This window comes from Balaenoptera ricei, chromosome 2 (assembly GCF_028023285.1).
Source record: "Balaenoptera ricei isolate mBalRic1 chromosome 2, mBalRic1.hap2, whole genome shotgun sequence".
In the NCBI taxonomy this organism is placed as follows: domain Eukaryota; kingdom Metazoa; phylum Chordata; class Mammalia; order Artiodactyla; family Balaenopteridae; genus Balaenoptera; species Balaenoptera ricei.
This window is the reverse complement of record NC_082640.1, coordinates 11583116-11601599: the sequence shown is the minus strand read 5'-3', so window position 1 is coordinate 11601599 and position 18484 is coordinate 11583116.

Sequence of the window (18484 nt, the reverse complement as noted above, 5' to 3'; positions counted from 1 at the left end):
AGCATGTGGTATTTGTTTTTCTCTTTATGACTTACTTCACTCTGTATGACAGTCTCTAGGGCCATCCACCTCCCTACCAATAACTCAGTTTCGTTCCTTTTTATGGCTGAGTAATATTCCATTGTATACATGTGCCACATCTTCTTTATCCATTCATCTGTTGATGGAAACCCATGCACATATGGTCACCTTATCTTTGATAAAGGAGGCAAGAATATACAGTAGAGAAAAGACAGCCTCTTCAATAAGTGGTGCTGGGAAAACTGGACAGCTACATGTAAAAGAATGAAATTAGAACACTCCCTAACACCATACACAAAAATAAACTCAAAATGGATTAAAGAACTAAATGTAAGACCAGACACCATCAAACTCTCAGAGGAAAACATAGGCAGAACACTCTATGACACAAATCACAGCAAGATCCTTTTTGACCCACCTCCTAGAGTAATGAAAATAAAAATAAACAAATGGGACCTAATGAAACTTATAAGCTTTTGCACAGCAAAGGAAACCATAAGACGAAAAGACAACCCTCAGAATGGGAGAAAATATTTGCAAATGAAGCAACTGACTAAGGATTAATCTCCAAAATTTACAAGCAGCTCATGCAGCTCAATATCAAAAAAACAAACAACCCAATCCAAAAATGGGCAGAAGACCTAAATAGACATTTCTCCAAAGAAGATATACAGATTGCCAACAGACACATGAAAGAATGCTCAACATCATTAATCATTAGAGAAATGCAAATCAAAACTACAATGAGATATCATCTCACACCGGTCAGAATGGCCATCATCAAAAAATCTACAAACAGTAAATGCTGGAGAGGGTGTGGAGAAAAGGGAACGCTCTTGCACTGTTGGTGGGAATGTAAATTGATACAGCCACTCTGGAGAACAGTATGGAGGTTCCTTAAAAAACTAAAAATAGAACTACCATACGACCCAGCAATCCCACTACTGGGCATATACCCTGAGAAAACCATAATTCAAAAAGAGTCATGTGGGCTTCCCCGGTGGCGCAGTGGTTGAGAATCTGCCTGCTAATGCAGGGGACATGGGTTCGAGCCCTGGTCTGGGAAGATCCCACATGCCGCGGAGCAACTAGGCCCGTGCGCCACAATTACTGAGCCTGCGCGTCTGGAGCCTGTGCTCCGCAACAGGAGAGGCCACGATAGTGAGAGGCCCGCGCACCACGATGAAGAGTGGCCCGCGCTTGCCACAACTAGAGAAAGCCCACGCACAGAAATGAAGACCCAACACAGCCAAAATAAATAAATAAATAAATAAAATTAAAAAAAAAAAAAGAGTCATGTACCAAAATGTTCATGGAAGCAACCTAAGCGCTGCTTTTCTGAAAGCTCTGGGGTGATGCATGGTGAGTTCCTGATAAATTCATCGCAAGTATGGTGCCTTCCCGTGTAACCTGCTGACCCTCTTCTCCATGGCTTAGCAAGGTTTGGCTGACAGCAAGCAAACCAGATACAGTTTCCACCACCCCCATTTACCAGACAGACTCTTATTACTTTCTTTTTTTAATTTCCAGTATTAGTAAAGTAGAAATAAAATGCCTTTATCACTAGGTTTTTTTGTTTTTGTTTTTTTGAGTTCTCAATTTTAAAAAATATTGTTGGTCTAGAGGGAAATATGCTAGCTAACATTACACTATATGTATTCATTTAAAAAATCAGGAGAAAAGCTAGTGAAAATAATACCAAGATTATGAATTGACTGTAAGAAATCTCAGGAACCTGCTTACCATTATCTTTTGCCCCCTCCCAATATTTAACTTGACTTGATGTAAAGTACAAATATTACTATTACTTTAGCAACTGATTTTTTTTTTAATTTATTTAGTTTTTTTATTTTTTGGCTGCATTGGGTCTTCGTTGCTGCACACGGGCTTACTCTAGTTGCGGTGAGCAGGGGCTACTCTTCGTTGCGGTGCACGGGCTTCTCATTGCGGTGGCTTCTCTTTGTTGTGGAACACGGGCTCTAGGCACGCAGGCTCAGTAGTTGTGGCGCGGGGGCTCTAGAGCACAGGCTCAGTAGTTGTGGCACATGGGCTTAGTTTCTCCGCGGCGTGTGGGATCTTCCCAGACCAGGGCTTGAACCCTTGTCCCCTGCACTGGCAGGTGGATTCTTAACCACTGCGCCACCAGGGAAGCCCAGCACCTGATTGTTAATGTGCTCAAACTTCAGGTTTACTGAGCTGGGATGCCTTCACCAGTAATATGTTAGTATGTCTCTACTCATTATATTAATTGTAATCACATATTTCAGGGCACACTCAGGAAAGTCATTATCTTTTTTGCCCCCTTTTTTGTCCAGTTTTATTGTGATATAATTGACATATAGTGCTGTATAAGTTTAAGGTGTACAGCGTAATGATCTGACTTACGTACATCATGAAATGATGAGCACTATAAGTTTAGTGTCCAAAGAAGACATACAGATGGCCAATAGGCACATGAAAAGATGCTCAACATCACTAAAAGAGAAATGCAAATCAAAACTACAATGACGTACCACCTCACACCAGTCAGAATGACCATCATGAAAAAGTCTACAAATAACAAATGCTGGAGGGGGTGTGGAAAAAAGGGAACTCTCTTACACTGTTGGTGGGAATGTAAATTGGAGTAGCCACTATGGAAAACAATATGGAGGTTCCTCAAAAAACTAAAAATAGAGTTGCCATATGATCCAGCAGTCCCACTCCTGGGCATATATCCAGACAAAACTATTATCTGAAAAGATATGTGCACCCCTACATTCATAGCAACACTATTTACAATAGCCAAGACATGGAAACAACCTAAGTGTCCATCGACAGATGAATGATAAAGAAAATGTGGTACATACATACAATGGAGTATTACTCAGCCATCAAAAAAGGATGAAATGATGCCATTTGCAGCAACATGGATAGGCCTAGAGATTATCATACTAAGTGAAGTAACTCAGAAAAATACCTTATGATATCACTTATATGTGGAATCTAAAATATGACACAAACCAACATATCTATGAAACAAAAACAGACTCACAGATATAGAGAACAGACTTGTGGTTGCCAAGGGGGAGGGTAGGATTGGGAGTTTGGGATTAGTAGAGGCAAACTATTATATATAGGATGGATAAACAACAAGGTCCTAGTGTATAGCACAGGGAACTATATTCAATATCCTATGACAAACCATAATGGAAAAGAATGTATATATGTATGTATAACTGAGTCACTTTGCTGTACAGAAGAAATTAACACAACATTGTAAATCAACTATACTTCAATAAAATTTTTTAAAAATTTAAAAAATAAGTTTAGTGAAAATCCATCGTCTCATATAGATACAAAATTAAAGCAATAGGAAGCCATTATCTTATACTTTTTAGGTATAAAAGGTTCCAACATTTCAATCATGTCCCATAATCTCAACTATATTATATAAATTATAATGTATATATTACAATGTATACATAAAATATAGCTAAAATATATACACAAGCTAGCTGTTCATGTCAGTTTATTTGCTCCTGTGTGTAGACAAGCTGAGAATTCTTTGTGAGAAGGTATACAAAGTTTTCAGTTGACCTTCAGACTTACCAGAGCTCTGGCCAGGATGATGGTCAGTTTCAGCCAGTGTAATAAAGACTGGAGCATGTTCACCAGGTAAGGAAAAGCATGGCTCCAGCATTACCTTGCCCAAGACCCAGCCAAGCACTGCCTGCCTCCAACACCATACACAAAAGTAAACTCTAAATGGATTAGAGACCTAAATGTAAGACCGGACACTACAAAACTCTTAGAGGAAAACATAGGCAGAACACTCTTTGACATGAATCGCAGCAAGATCTTTTTTGACCCACCTCCTAGAGTAATGAAAATAAAAACAAAAATAAATAAATGGGGGGCTTCCCTGGTGGCGCAGTGGTTGAGAATCTGCCTGCTAATGCAGGGGACATGGGTTCGAGCCCTGGTCTGGGAAGATCCCACATGCCGTGGAGCAACTGGGCCCGTGAGCTACAACTGCTGAGCCTGCGCGTCTGGAGCCTGTGCTCCGCAACAAGAGAGGCCGCGACAGTGAGAGGCCCGCGCACCGCGATGAAGAGTGGCCCCCGCTTGCTGCAACCTGAGAAAGCTCTAGCACAGAAACAAAGACCCAACATAGCAATCAATCAATCAATCTAAAAAAAAAATAAAAATAAAATAAATAAATAAATAAATAAATAAATGGGACCTAATGAAACTTAAAAGCTTTTGCACAGCAAAGGAAACCATAAACAAGACAAAAAGACAACCCTCAGAATGGGAGAAAATATTTGCAAATGAAGCAATGGACAAAGGATTAATCTCCAAAATATACAAACAGCTCATGCAGCTCAATATCAAAAAAACAACCCAATCAAAAAATGGGTGGAAGACCTAAATAGACATTCCTCCAAAGAAGACATACAGATGACCAACAAACACGTGAAAAGATGCTCAACATCACTAATTATTAGAGAAATGCAAATCAAAACTACAATGAGGTATCACCTCACACCAGTCAGAATGGCCATCACCAAAAAATCTACAAACGATAAATGCTGGAGAGGGTGTGAAGAAAACGGAACCCTCTTGCACTGTTGGTGGGAATGTAAATTGATACAGTCACTATGGAGAACAGTATGGAGTTTCCTTAAAAAACTAAAAATAGGGGCTTCCCTGGTGGCGCAGTGGTTGAGAATCTGCCTGCCAATGCAGGGGACACGGGTTCGAGCCCTGGTCTGGGAAGATCCCACATGCCGCGGAGCAACTGGGCCCGTGAGCCACAACTACTGAGCCTACGCGTCTGGAGCCTGTGCTCTGCAACAAGAGAGGCCGCGATAGTGAGAGGCCCGCACACCATGATGAAGAGTGGCCCCCGCTTGCCACAACTAGAGAAAGCCCTCGCACAGAAATGAAGACCCAATACAGCCCAAAAAAATTAATTAATTAATTTAAAAAAAAAAACCTAAAAATAGAACTACCATGCGACCCAGCAATCCCACTACTGGGCATATACCCTGAGAAAACCATAATTCAAAAACACCCCAATGTTCATTGCAGCACTATTTACAATTGTCAGGATGTGGAAGTAACCTAAATGTCCATCAACAGAGGAATGGATAAAGAATATGTGGTACATATATACAATGGAATATTACTCAGCCATAAAAAGGAACGAAATTGGGTCATTTGTAGAGACGTGGATGGGCCTAGAAACTGTCATACAGAGTTAGGTAAGTCAGAAAGAGAAAAATATATATTAACGCATATATGTGGAATCTAAGAAAAATGGTATAGATGATCTTATTTGCAAAGCAGAAATAGAGACACAGATGTAGAGAACAAACGTATGGCTACCAACGGGGAAGGGTGGCGTGGATGAACTGGGAGATTAGGATTGACATATATACACTACTGATACTATGTATAAAATAGATAACTAATGAGACCCTACTGTATAGCACAGGGAACGCTGCTCAATGCTCTGTGGTGACCTAAATGGGAAGGAAATCCAAAAATGAGGGGATATATGTATAGCTGGTTCACTTTGCTGTACAGTAGAAACTAATACAACATTGTAAGGCAACTATACTGCAATAAAAATTTTAAAAATAAAGTGGGTGATGTTAGACTGGGTGAGCTCCTGGATTTTCAGATTTTATTAAACCACTATTAATGGACCCTCGCTACATATTATTTTAAGCTCATCATTCAACCAACAGATGGTTGCACCTGAAAAAAGATTCTTAGAAATAAACCATGGGGGCTTCTCAGATTCATTCACCAATCAGTCCATCAACCAGTGCCACTCACTGGCTGTGCAACCTTGGACTTGTCTTGGTTTCCTCATCTATTAATAGAAAATAGTATTGGAGCCTCCCTCACAGGATTGTTGAGAAGATTAAATGTGACGTAGTACAGAAAACTCTTAAGACAGAACCTGACATATAGCATACTCAATAAAGGTCAGTTAGGGTGGTGGTTGTCCTTGTCACTGCTGCCATTATGACTGGACACTGTCCCTGCCCTTAAAAGGCTTCTGGTCTGGCAGAGGAAGGGGTGGCACAAACACAGACACCCAGGGAGCAAGACAAGTCTCACTGTGGCTGGAAGAGTCCAGAAGAGCGATCACGTCATTGGCAGTGAGGGCATTTGGCCCTCGCAGGTACAGTACAGAACTTTTAATAGTGTCACAGCACTAAAGAGGCTGCTTTTACTTTAATGCTGCTTGAGACTGAATTCTTTCCAACGTAAACAAATACGTACACAGACTAGGAGCCAAGCCAAGACCCTGGAATTGTGGTTACAGGAAAGGGGTCCTTTGGTGAGATCTATTTTCCATTTTCAGGCATGGGAGAAGGTGCCCTCAAATCACCCCACCCAGATGCCTTGGGTGGTGAGAGGTGCTGGTGGCCATCCCTGAGATAAGTCCCATGAGAAAAAGTGGACACATCCACTGGGGACCGAGAGCAGGTTTGGCCGTGCCCCTCCTCCAGCCAGATTCACGGCAAACCCAGACCGCCTCCACCAACCGCCTTGTAATTAGAACTAACTTCCCTCTCCGTGGTTCTGTAAATGCAAATGCATTTGAGAGCAATCAGGAAGCTTTTTTGGAGGGAGTCAAGGAATCAAAACTGCTTCAACTCCAAATTCAGAAGTTAATTTCGCAGAAGTAACCAGGTGACATCATCCAGGAAAACACGCCACTGACCACAGGCAAGCACGCACTCTCTGATCTATGCTCCTGACGGGAGGCTGTCCAAAAGCAAGGAAGTGATCACGAGCGCTTCTGAGGAGAGAATCCCAGACTCTTCCACGGCTCCTGGCCCTCCAGCTCCAGAGCCAAGCTCACCCTGGAGGCAGGAAGTTCAAGTTATGCAGCACACACACCACCAGGAAGGCGGGGGAGCTTACAGAGCAGACCTTGGAGTCACACACAATGCTTTATTTGTTTAATGGCCTTGAATACATGGGGGAGTCTTTAGTCCTCATGTCTGTGGACACATCAACAATAACTGCCATCTGTCGCCTATCATGGGCCGGGTTGTGGGCTAAAGTGTTTTGCATATATTGCCTTTTAATCCTCACAAAAGCCCTGTGAGAAAGTTCCTGCCGTTATCCCCCCCATCCCGCTGCGGAACACACAGGCTGGGTAAAAGATGTAAAGTGCAGGACGGCCGTCTGGGATGAGGCTTGACCATTTTGCTCAGAGTGGACGGTTTTTCATTCCTGAACCAAATGAATGAGCATTCAGAAAGTCGTCCGTTTAGGGATTACTGGACGGCAAATTTTGGCTGCCTGACCTTCGAAAGAAGGTTGGCAGGAAGGCGCTCAGCTCAGGGGACTAAGGGTCCCATCCTGCATCCTTGGAAGGCAAGTGAACCTGGGTCCGTAACTCAGATCGTGACTCCTTTCTCCCTGAGCCCCAGGAGGGCTGAAACCCGAAGGGCAAGGGGCAAAGCGCAGAAATCCAGCCACCTGACGCGAAAGGCCCCGCCCTTCCCGACCAGGCCACGCCCCGTTTCCCATGCTCTGCCCAACCCCTGCGGCCACGCCTTCTAGGCCACGTCTCTCCCGCGGCCCCCCCCCCCCATCCTCCTGGTACCTGGTTGAACTGTCCCTTCTCCAGCCCTGAGGGTAAGAGGCTCCCAAGTGGCCCCTAAAAGACGTTTCTCAGGGATTTGTTTCCTGAGGCTTCCCAGGCACAGACGTCAGGGGGCAGTTCAGCCCCTCAGAGCCTTTGAAATGCGAGGACGAGGGTCTCAATCCTATCAGATCCTAAGCTTGCTTTTAAATTACAGATGTTTTGCACGAGATAAAATGCTTGATGGCATATCCTACCTACTCTCCTAGTTTCCAAAGCAAACAGTAATATATAAGGAAGCCGTCACACGCCCGCACGGATAAGCAGAATTCAGCAACAAATGCTTTTGCTGCATTTGGAGACAAACCCCATGTTTGCTGATATGACTTTTCCAAAATAGTGAACGACTCTGTTTAAAGCTTCAAACAAAGTACGATTCTTCCTCATATTACACATTCCTGAAAATTTTACTGCCTATTTTAAGAATGCAAAAAAAAAAAAAAAAAGCTTCTTATTTGTAAAACAGAACTGACCTCTAGACTCAGATCATTATAAACAGGTTTTTTGCTACGTAAATGTCCAGTGGGACATCACACGGTCCTGCTGGAGGGGACAGTTCTTCCTCAGCAGCTCACTGTAGGACATCGAGCATCCCTGGCCTGCCTCCATGAAATGCCAGTTTTGCCTCCATCACTGTGACAAGTGAAAAAAAAAAAAACCAACCTCTCACAAATACCCCAAATTTCCTCTAAAGGGCGCTGCTGCTTTGGCTGAGAACCACTGGCATAGAATAAGGAGCAGACTCTACTATTGCAAAAGGCAGGGCAAACGCCAAAGGCACAAGGATCCAGCCCAGAGACACCCCTCCCGCAAAACAACAGCACTTAGGAGCCACGTGCAGAGCTCGGGGCCACGTGAATGTCCTCCTGCCTTTTCTGGACATTTCCCATGACGCTTCTATCCTTATTAGCATTTATGCTCTTTCATTCATGCCTGGAAGAGCAAGTGATTCACAACAAAAGAAACCCAATCTGTAAGCAACTGTAAGGAGGAGAGGGAAGGTGGGTGGGAACGGATTTTTCTTTTCTAAGTGCTGAGCCTCTGGGTTTAGCAATGGGCTGTGTCATTTAGAATGAGGGCCCTACCCTGCTACAGATACTATCTCCTCTCTGATTTAATGTGAAAAGATGGGGAGCCAGGTGGTGGCCCATGGACTACACCCCAGCAACCCAGGCTTGCACTTGGGATAACTCTGACTCATGTTCCAAGTTCTCAAACATGGCTGCAACCTGGGATCACATGGAAGACTTTAAAAATGCTGAGGCCGGGACTTCCCTGGTGGCGCAGTGGTTAGGAATCCGCCTGACAATGCAGGGGACACAGGTTCGAGCGCTGGTCCGGGAAGATCCCACATGCCGCGGAGCAACTAAGCCCGTGAGCCACAGCTACTGAGCCTGCACTCTAGAGCCTGTGAGCCACAACTACTGAGCCCACGTGCCTAGAGCCCGTGCTCCACAACAAAGAGAAGCCACTGCACCGCAGCAAAGAGTAGCCCCCGCTCGCCGCAACTAGAGAAAGCCCACGCGCAGCAACGAAGACCCAACGCAGCCAAAAAATTAATTAATTAATTATTTTTAAAAATGCTGAGGCCTGGGTCCTACCTGCAAAGATTCTAAATCAGGGATCTGAGGTGTTGCCTGTGCATGGGGACTGTCAAATCTTTCCAGGTGATTCTAAGGGGAAGCCAGGGCTGAGAATCACAGTCTTACACTAGGAAAGCAGCGGCCCCAGGAGTACTGAGAAGAGGCTGTCTCTTAACAATAAAAGGTGACTCTTACCACATGACAGCAGATTCACCCCTGGAAAGTATGATGTTTTTCAAGCTTTCCAACTGTTTAAAAAAAAAAACAATTTGAATTTATAGACTTTTTTTCCCCCTTCCAGCAGATGTTGTCATCTGGTGCTTTTTAGAGTTTTTCTTATGTTTTGATACTTCCAGTGCAGTCAGGGTCTGTCAACACTGGCTGAACTTGGAGCTTGTTTGGTTTGCAGGTAGCTAACATGTACAGTATTCAAGTGCCTTTGGAGCTGGAGTAATTTAAGGATCTGACTTAAAGAAAATCCAGATGTAGCTCCCCCACTTAGTTTCTGGAAATCCTGGAAGTGCCCAAAATGGTTCCCAGGGTTTGGTTAAATGAGACATTTCAAGTGCATTTGTTACAGAGGCCCCACTTGATGGTGAATATCTTTTTAGTGATTATTTCAAATGTTGCATCTGGGTCTCTGTTTGACATATTATGACCGTAGAAAGCCGAAAAAAGCAGAAGTGGGGAACTTCTCCTCCTGGGGAGGGGGCCAGCGGGAGAGTGGCTCATGTAGACATGAAAACTATTCAGGTGACGAGGAGTCTGGGGACAGGAGAGTTCAGAAACAAAGATGTCCACGGTAAGCAGAGGAAGACTGGGCGGGAGAAAGCCTCTCTCCGACCTCACCCTTACAGAGTAAGAAGGTGGGGAGGGTGGGATGGAGACTCTTCCAAGAGGCCCTTCTCCTCTCCGAGAGCCCCTCATCCTCCCCTTTGTCCTCAGAGGATTAGCTCTTCCAGCTGGCCCCTGCCCGCCTCTCCCACATCCTCCTCACCCGGAGTCCTTCCCTTCAGCACGTAGATGCTGCCCAGTTCCTTGCCCAGCCCCCAATTTCTCTCTTTCCTTCAGAGAAGACCTTCTGCGAAGCCCTGTCTGGGTCTCCAGCGCCCTGCCCTCGCTCCCACAACACTGCGTCCTGGAATGGATCCCCCCAGTGGTACCCAAGCCTCCATATTGCCACGCCCAGTGCACATCCTTCAGTCCCCATCTGTGGCTTTATTTAAAGGCTTTACCTACTAATATTCCCTATTAAACAAAGAGATGAAGTCCCTTTTCTATGATGAAGGGCAGCAGGAACCAATTTGCACCTTTACCAACCCATATAGGGCAGTAGGAACACAGACTAAACACAGAGCTACCATATGATCCAGCAATCCCACTCCTGGGCATATATCGGGAGAAAACCATAATTTGAAAAGATACATGCACCCTAATGTTCATTGCAGCACTGTTTACAATAGCCAAGACATGGAAACAACCTAAATGTCCACTGATAGATGAATGGATAAAGAAGATGTGGGATATATGTATACAATGGAATACTACTCAGCCATAAAAAAAGAACAAAAATAATGCCATTTGCAGCAACATGGACGGACCTAGAGATTATCATACTAAGTCAGACAGAGAAAGACAAATACCATATGATACCACTTGTATGTGGAATCTAAAAATATGATGCAAATGAACTTATTTACAAAACAGAAATGGACTCACAGACTTCAAAAACAAACTTATGGTTACCAAAGGGGAAAGGTGAGGGGGAGGGATAAATTAGGAGTTTGGGATTAACATATACACACTACTACTATATATGACATATACATACACATACATACAATATAACACATACATACTATATATAACATATACATATACTATGTATAACATATACATACTACTACTATATACAAAATAGATAGTCAACAAGGACCTACTGTCTAGCACAGGGAACTCTACTCAATATTCTGTAATAACCTGTGGGAAAGATTCTGAAAAAGAATGGCTATATGTGTATGTATAACTGAATCACTTTGCTGTACACTTGAAACTAACACAACATTGTAAATCAACTATACTCCAATATAAAATAAAAATTTTTAAAGCAAATGTTGGCCAACACAGTCCTGCATTAGTTAAGTGCTTCTGCATAGCAGTTACTTAATCATATTCTGTTTGAGCCAACTCTTAAAGTGGTTTTCAGTGATGCCTCTTAAGGCAGATTAGATCTAAGATTATAGGCAGATTACAGGGCTAAGCTTCCTTAGATCTGTATGGAAGATGAAGTCTGTCTTTGAGCTGTTCAGTCTCCTTGCTTGAGTGTCTTTCCCCCTTTCTGATTTTGCGATCACTGGACCACACATACCACTGCCAGTGTCTGGGGCCCTGGTGCCTCTCGCCTCCCCACCCCTGGTCTCCTCTAAGCCAGAAAAGAGCCGTATGGGCCGGCTCTTTCTGAAACAGAGGGCCCTGAACACCTCCTGTATCTCAAGAAGGGCTTTTTTTTTTTTTTTACCCCTGCCATCAGCTCGGGTAAACCAAGCCAAGAGAGAATATTTTGCACACAAGAAAGAGTTCACCCCCGTGAAGATGGAGTCAGGGAATGAGACTTTCAGGAATAAATAGGTCATTGTATGGTGGTTGCAATCAGACAGTCTTCATTTCCGCAAATGAATAGAATCACACAGTGAAAGGGGTCTGGCCAGGTCTGACACACCTTCCAGGTCCCAGAGAAAGAATGTCCTTTCATTGAGTGACCCCAGAGAAAGGGGCTATGCCCTCCTTCTGCCCCGTCTGTCCAAAATTCCTCAAGAGACACTCCCAGGACATTCCTGCCCTAGGGGATCTGGCTGTTACCTGCCCTTCATCTCGGCTCAGAGTATCTGCCACATCACTCCCTCTGCTCCAGCTGCCCTGCTGTAGGTTCCATCCATCAGACAAGCCTGAGCCACAGGCTGCTCTCTCTGCCTGGAATATTCTCTCCAGGAAGCCTGGATCAGGACCCCTGCTATGAACACCCTCTCCTGCATAATCCTTGGGAGAGCTGACAATCCCCCAAGTGGTATGAAGTAGTCAGTAAAAATTTAAGAAGTACAGGGATTAAGGTCCATCCATACACACAGAGAGGCCCATAGCAGTGAGGCAGGAGATAGATGGGCCCCAAGCTAAACAGATAAAAGACAGAGACCACATATTTCTCATTCCTGAGGTCAAGGAGATCTTCCCGACTATACATGCGCAGAAAAGCTCCTCGAAGGTCAAAAGGGGAGTGATATCAACCTACCCATAGGCCCCTCTGCTGGAGTCCATCTTGGCTAAGAAATGCACGCACACACGGGAGGGCCCTGAGATACACCAAGTACAGACTCAGATTCAGGCAAAGCAAGATGACTGGCCAAGGAAACCTGAAAGAAATGCCCCATATAAGTGATTTAAACTACCACGAGGACACGACTCTCTCTGAGTCCGCCCGTGTGTCTATCCTCCTAATAAATACTTTGTTTCACTACTTTCTGCCTTTGTGGGAATTCATTTCTGCAAAGCCGAAGGGCCAGGGCCTTGTCACTGGTCATTGGTCTAGTGGCTAGGATTCAGTGCTCTCACCATTATGGCCTGACCTCAATCTCTGGCCGGGAACCAAAATCCTGCTTCAAACCACTGCAGGCCAAGGCCACCCAAGATCAGCAGGACCTGCTAAAAACCATGAAGGACGATGCTCTTCTGTGGAACCTGGTGGAAGGGGGCTGGGAGGCTCGTATAGTTTCCCCCATCCATGTCATCCAGAGCTTAAAGACTCCCTCCGAGTTCAGCAGCGTTGCTGCCACCTGGTGGTCATTTCTGGAACTTCCTCCAAGAGACTTGCAAGCCCTGCTCCTCACTAAATCCAACTTCCTTCATCTTAGTTTTGGCCACGGGTGTACAAACGTACAACCCACCAGTGGTACGCAGCCATGGCCCTGGATGAATGTGTGAGGCAGGTGGCATTTGTACTCATTTCAGGGCCTCCCTTTCAGAACTACTCAGTACCTCTCATCATTCCTATTTGGGGGAAAGTGATAAACTAAAGCACTAGAAAACTGTTTCCCTCTTATCACCTTAGGGCTATAGGAAGACGGCAACGTTTAATCAAAGGGTCGAGCATCCAGTGGTGGAATTCCAAGTATCAGAGGCCAGAACTGTTATGGACTGAATACTGGTGTCCCTCCTAAGTCCACGTGTTGAAGCCCGAACGCCTAACATGATGGTATGCGGTGGGGGGAGGGTGCCTTTGGAAGGTAATGAAGGTTAAATGAGGTCATGAGGATGAGGACCTCCTGTTAGGATTAATGCCCTTCTAAGAACACACACCTGAGTCTGAGAAAATATTTGAAGAGATTATAGTTGAAAACTTCCCTAACATGGGAAAAGAAATAGTCAATCAAGTCCAGGAAGCATAGAGAATCCTATACAGGATAAACCCAAGGAGAAACATGCTGAGACACATATTAATCAAACTATCAAAAATTAAATACAGGGACTTCCCTGGTGGCGCAGTGGTTAAGAATCCGCCTGCCAGTGCAGGGGACACAGGTTTGAGCCCTGATCTGGGAAGATCCCACATGCCACAGAGCAACTAAGCCCATGCGCCACAACTACTGAGCCCGCACTCTAGAGCCCATAAGCCACAACTACTGCAGCCCACATGCCACAACTACTGAAGCTCACGCACCTAGAGCCTGTGCTCCGTGACAGAGAAGCCACCAAAATGAAAAGCCCACACACCACAACAAAGAGTAGCCCCTGCTCGCCACAACTAGAGAAAGCCTGCACGCAGCAACGAAGACCCAACACAGCCAAAAAATAAATAAATTTATTTAAAAAAATTAAATACAGGGGCTTCCCTGGTGACGCAGTGGTTGAGAATCTGCCTGCCACTGCAGGGGACACGTGTTCGAGGCCTGGTCTGGGAGGATCCCACATGCCACAGAGCAACTGGGCCCGTGAGCCACAATTACTGAGCCTGTGCATCTGGAGCCTGTGCTCCGCAACAAGAGAGGCTGCGACAGTGAGAGGCCCGCGCACCGCGATGAAGAGTGGCCCCCGCTTGCTGCAACTAGAGAAAGCCCTCACACAGAAACAAAGACCCAACACAGCCAAGAATAAATAAAAATAAATAAATTTTTTAAAAAAAGTTGTCTTTAAAAAAAAAATTAAATACAAAGAAAAAATATTAAAAATCAGCAAGGGAAAAGTAACAAATAACATACAAGGGAATCCCCATAAGGTTATCAGCTGATTTTTTCGGCAGAAACTCTGCAGGCCAGAAGGGAATGGCAGGATATGTTTAAAGAGATGAAAGGGAAAAACCTACAAACAAGATGACTCTACCCAGCAAGGATCTCATTCAGATTAAACAGAGAAATCAAAAGCTTTACAGACAAGCAAAAGCTAAGAGAATTCAGCACCAACAAACCAGCTCCACAAAAAATGCTAAAGGAACTTCTCTAAGTGGGAAACACAAGAGAAGAAAAAGACCTACAAAAACAAACCCAAAACAATTAAGAAAATGGTAATAGGAACACACATATCCATAATTACCCTAAATGTGAATGGATTAAATGCTCCAACCAAAAGACACACACTGGCTGAATGGATACAAAAACAAGACCCATATATATGCTGTCTACAAGAGACCCACTTCAGACCTAGGGACACATACAGACTGAAAGTGAGGGGATGGAAAAAGATATTCCATGCAAATGGAAATCAAAAGAAAGCTGGAGTAGCAATACTCATATCAGACAAAATAGACTTTAAAATAAAGAATGTTACAAGAGACAAGGAAGGACACTACATAATGATCAAGGGATCAATCCAAGAAGAAGATATAACAATTATAAATATATATGCACCCAACATAGGAGCTCCTCAATACATAAGGCAACTGCTAACAGCTATAAAAGAGGAAATCGACAGTAACACAATAATAGTGGGGGACTTTAACACCTCACTTACACCAATGGACAGATCATCCAAAATGAAAATAAATAAGGAAACAGAAGCTTTAAATGACACAATAGACCATATAGATTTAATTGACATTTATAGGACATTCCATCCAAAAACAGCAGATTACACTTTCTTCTCAAGTGCGCACAGAACATTCTCCAGGATAGATCACATCTTGGGTCACAAATCAAGCCTCAGTAAATTTAAGAAAACTGAAATCATATCAAGCATCTTTTCTGACCACAACGCTATGAGATTAGAAATGAATTACAGGGAAAAAAACGTAAAAAACACAAACACATGGAGGCTAAACAATACGTTACTAAATAACCAAGAGATCACTGAAGAAATCAAAGAGGAAATCAAAAAATACCTACAGACAAATGACAATGAAAACACGACGATCCAAAACCTATGGGATGCAGCAAAAGCAGTTCTAAGAGGGAAGTTTATAGCTATACAAGCCTACCTAAAGAAACAAGAAAAATCTCAAGTAAACAATCTAACCTTACATCTAAAGGAACTAGAGAAAGAAGAACAAACAAAACCCAAAGTTAGCAGAAGGAAAGAATAAAGATCAGAGCGGAAATAAATGAAATAGAAACAAAGAAAACAATAGCAAAGATCAATAAAACTAAAAGCTGGTTCTTTGAGAAGATAAACAAAATTGATAAGCCATTAGCCAAACTCATCAAGAAAAAGAGGGAGAGGACTCAAATCAATAAAACTAGAAATGAAAAAGGAGAAGTTACAACAGACACCACAGAAATACAAAGCATCCTAAGAGACTACTACAAGCAACTTTATGCCAATAAAATGGACAACCTGGAAGAAATGGACAAATTCTTAGAAAGGTATAACCTTCCAAGACTGAACCAGGAAGAAACAGAAAATATGAACAGAACAATCACAAGTAATGAAATTGAAACTGTGATTAAAAATCTTCCAACAAACAAAAGTCCAGGACCACATGGCTTCACAGGTGAATTCTATCAAACATTTAGAGAAGAGCTAACACCCATCCTTCTCAAACTCTTCCAAAAAATTGCAGAGGAAGGAACACTCCCAAACACATTCTATGAGGCCACCATCACCCTGATACCAAAATCAGACAAAGATACTACAAAAAAAGAAAATTACAGACCAATATCACTGATGAATATAGATGCAAAAATCCTCAACAAAATACTAGCAAACAGAATCCAACAACACATTAAAAGGATCATACACCATGATCAAGTCGGATTTATCCCAGGGATGCAAGGATTCTTCAATATACACAAATCAATCAATGTGATACACCATATTAACAAATTGAAGAATAAAAACCATATGATCATCTCAATAGATGCAGAAAAAGCTTTTGAAAAAATTCAACACCTGTTTATGATAAAAACTCTCCAGAAAATGGGCATAGAGGGAACTTACCTCAACATAATAAAGGCCATATATGACAAACCCACAGCAAACATCATTCTCAATGGTGAAAAACTGAAAGCATTTCCTCTAAGATCAGGAACGAGACAAGGCTTTCCACTCTCACCACTATTATTCAACATAGTTTTGGAAGTCCTAGCCATGGCAATCAGAGAAGAAAAAGAAATAAAAGGAATACAAATTGGAAAAGAAGAAGTAAAACCGTCACTGTTTTCAGATGACATGATACTATACATAGAGAATCCTAAAAATGCCACCAGAAAACTACTAGAGCTAATCAACGAATTTGGTAAAGTTGCAGGATACAAAATTAATGCACAGAAATCTCTTGCATTCCTATACACTAATGATGAAAACTCTGAAAGAGAAATTATGGAAACACTCCCATTTACCATTGCAACAAAAAGAATAAAATACCTAGGAATAAACCTACCTAGGGAGACAAAAGACCTGTATGCAGAAAACTATAAGACACTGATGAAAGAAATTAAAGATGATACCAACAGATGGAGAGATATACCATGTTCTTGGATTGGAAGAATCAATATTCTCAAAATGACTATACTACCCAAAGCAATCTACAGATTCAATGCAATCCCTATCAGATTACCAATGGCATTTTTTACAGAACTAGAACAAATCATCTTAAAATTTGTATGGCGACACAAAAGGTCTCAAATAGCCAAAGCAGTCTTGAGGGAAAAAAATGGAGCTGGAGGAATCAGACTCCTTGACTTCAGACTATACTACAAAGCTACAGTAATCAAGACAATATGGTACTGGCACAAAAAAAGAAACATAGATCAATGGAACAAGATAGAAAGCCCAGAGATAAACCCACGCACCTATGGTCAACTAATCTATGACAAAGGAGGCAAAGATATACCATGGAGAAAAGACAGTCTCTTCAATAAGTGATGCTGGGAAAACTGGACAGCTACATGTAAAAGAATGAAATTAGAATACTCCCTAACACCATACACAAAAATAAACTCAAAATGGATTCGAGACCTAAATGTAAGACCAAACACTATAAAACTCTTAGAGGAAAACATAGGAAGAACACTCTTTGACATCAATCACAGCAAGATCTTTTTTGATCCACCTTCTAGAGTCATGGAAATAAAAACAAAAATAAACAAATGGGACCTAATGAAACTTCAAAGCTTTTGCACAGCAAAGGAAACCATAAACAAGACAAAAAGACAACCTTCAGAATGGGAGAAAATATTTGCAAACGAATCAACGGACAAAGGATTAATCTCCAAAATATATAAACAACTCACTCAGCTCAATATTAAAGAAACAAACAACCCAATCCAAAAATGGGCAGAAGACCTAAATAGACATTTCTCCAAAGAAGACATACAGATGGCCAAGAAGCACATGAAAAGATGCTCAGCATCACTAATTATTAGAGAAATGCAAATCAAAACTACAATGAGGTATCACCTCACACCAGTTAGAATGGGCATCATCAGAAAATCTACAAACAACAAATGCTGGAGAGGGTGTGGAGAAAAGGGAACCCTCTTGCACTGTTGGCGGGAATGTAAATTGATACAGCCACTATGGAGAACAGTATGGAGGTTCCTTAAAAAACTAAAAATAGAATTACCATATGACCCAGCAATCCCACTACTGGGCATATACCCAGAGAAAACCATAATTCAAAAAGACACATGCGCCCCAATGTTCACTGCAGCACTATTTACAATAGCCAGGTCATGGAAGCAACCTAAATGCCCATCGACAGATGAATGGATAAAGAAGTTGTGGTACATATATGCAA